Here is a 3,047-nt window from a genome sequence, read left to right on the forward strand (position 1 = left end):
CTTACTGCGCTGTGATCGTTTTAATGACTGGAATAACGTGTGCGTAGCGTTGAAGCAGCTTTTGAGGACCCCCCCTCCCCCCCCCTCAGTGCGTGTAGCTCACTAGTTCCCGTCACAGAGCAGCAAACAAATCAGCACGTCGTAACCAGTCGATTCTTTTTCTTTGTCTTCGTCTGTAACACTGTAAATATCTTAAATAAAAATTAGACTATCCCAAAAAAAGAAAAAGTCCTCCTGGAAGAAGTGTCACTAATCATTCATCATTGTAAAGATATCAGAATAAATCCAGTAGACAAACTGTGTGGTATCAAAGCCTCTTTATTTGAAAATTAGTACAAAGTCTTGCAGGTTTTTTCTCGTGTGTTACAAAACAGTCAATAAGTTACAGCCCACCGAGGAAGAGGAGGAGGCTGGAGGGGAAGAAGCAGACGAGTGGATCTTCTCTACAGTCGGGTGCGTTTGAACCGTTAATGTTTTAATATTTGAGTTGCAACGGGGGGGGGGGAAGTATTTTTCCTCTGATATGTTCAGTCACAGCTGCACCAGCACAGTTAACTTCCATAAATCAGACGGAACCATAATCACGATCAGATATTGGTTTTGTTTTGAGCTCAAGTCAAAAAAACATTCATGAGAAGCTTCAGCAGCTTCCTCTGCAAAAGGAAGAGCTCAAGAGTTTTTGCTTTAGCTCACTTTCTGGATGAGAAGATCAACGAACCAGATCTACGACGTGTTCTACGAAGTGTGACATCCTCGGCCTGAGGCTGGAGAAAGAACATATTTGTATCTTTGATAATAAACTTTTGATAAAAATATTTCCCAGAATGCCTCACTTAAGCTTGAACTCAAATTCACATGTTTTTTTTAATGGCTTTGTTTGTTTGTTTGTTAGAAAACTGAAGTTAAAAAATATTAAATGTCTGGCAACAAAAAAAACTACACATTTTCCTGTTTCTAAAACGTTATCTTACATTTACGAGAAAAAAAACAAAAACAAAGTTAAATCGTTAACACGGTTCCAAAGGAGATCGCAGGTCTGATTTCTGCTGAATAGAAAAACTTATTCATCTTTACTTCCACCGAGGACGTCATGTTTTCAAACCGGTTTGTTTGTTGGTTTATTTATTTTTCAGCAGGATTATATAAAAACTGCTTCATGGATTTCAACAAAACCTGATCAATGAGAGAACAGTTTGATGCAGATCAGAATTCAAATCTTGGTCCAGTGGATTTAACTGTAGCTTCATAGGAGGTCGGGTTCTTTCCCGGCGCTGTGCAGTAACAAAAAGGGATAGAAACCTGTAACTACCACCAGGAGCTGAGATACTGAGCTGATATTCATCTTCAACCGTTTCAGACGTTAAACAAAACAAAACGAGTTTGATTCATTTTCTGACTCGTTTGGAGCAGAATGAAAACCACGTCCCAGTGAAACCAGACCTGTGACCTGTGACCTGTGGTCAACTCGTTACCGTCTCACACACGTTCCTGTGTGTGACCTGACGTTTGCATAAGTGCCAATGCATTCATAGAGTTAAGAGTGCATTGAATTAGTGTTAAGATTCGATAGGCGCTGGTTGTTGTTTAACAGGTTTGTGCGTCACACCCACATTCGATGAAACGCACATTGACGGTAGATGGTGGATTGGAAAAGAAAATACATTCTGGGTGTTGTTGTCGTTCCTCGTGGGAAACGACTTCCTCTCAGCAGGTTATCGGAGAAAAGGGACAAAGCTCCGGGATTCGAGGATTTGGAGAAACTCCTTTAACTGAATCATCACCTCACTAGAGTTACTTTTATCTTTATGTTATTAGACCATGTTTTAAAAACAGCCTGTAACTAGTTATACACACAAGATCAAAGCTCCTCCATGTTAGCGAACGGTACATGGACCTAAATAAAAAGTCAAAGTTACAGATAAACGTTTCTGTCATTTTAGATCATTCTCTTCATTCAAGTCTTCATGTTTTTCTGAGAGGTTTGGGTTTAATAAGTTATTTGATGATGTAAAAACAGGATAAAACTATTTAATAGACTCTTTGAGATGGCGGTGTTTCGTCTCCGGACACCGGGACGAATATTATCTAGAGTGAAAGAGGGTTTAAACTTTTCAATGACTCAATCGGAGATTAACGGAGTCTCAAAGCTGAAGGATCTTTATCACACGGAACTGAATCAATAACAATAAGCAGCTGTTCATCGCCTCAGCTTCCAGTTCTGTGACGGAGCTCGTTCACACCTGCTGCTTATCATCATCGTTTTCATTAGAGCCCGACCAATTCACCGATATCACACTTTTATTTTACAAATACTAAACAGTGCAGAAAATATGTGCATTTGTTAAGTTCTATATATTTTGGTTGTATTTTCTTTTTTTTAATAGTTATTCACAATAAAGTTTTTTGATTTGATTATAAAATATCGATTACATTTCTCTCTCTAAAGGATTTGATAACCCATCCCCCCCCCCCCCATCCCCCCCATCGGCCGGGCTCTAACCTCAGTTCTGTGTTTAACGTGAAGTTTGTAGGAATGTAAAGTTCTTGGCATTTAAATATTATTTGCAGCTACTTATATACAGTGTTATTTATTATTCACATTTCGATTGGCTCGGCTGCAGAAAGAGGCGGGAAGGTTTTTTTAAGACAGCTCCAGCAAAGTTTACATCGACAATAAGATGGACTGAGAGGAGGAAGTTCTCTTTTAGTTTGTGGCCCAAATGGAAACTGTTTAAAGTTGAAGTTATATAATTAACCGTGTTTTTAACAAAATAAAATCTCTTGTGGGCACTTTATATAAAAAATAAGAAAGTAAAATAATACGGTAGCCAATGTAAACGTGACGTCGGCCGTCGACTAGAATTCAAGCAGTTTGGAAACTGGAGGTAGCCTGAAGGTGTCGCCCGCTGGGGCCTCGTACAGCGTCAGCAGCCCCAGGATCAGAGGCCGAGGCTGGGGCACCTCTTCCCCCCCGACAGCCCCCACCTCCACGACAGCAAACACGAATAATCATTTTATACCCAGTGCCACAACCCCCTCCCCCCCCC

Source organism: Pleuronectes platessa, chromosome 10 (assembly GCF_947347685.1).
Source record: "Pleuronectes platessa chromosome 10, fPlePla1.1, whole genome shotgun sequence".
Classification (NCBI taxonomy): Eukaryota; Metazoa; Chordata; class Actinopteri; order Pleuronectiformes; family Pleuronectidae; genus Pleuronectes; species Pleuronectes platessa.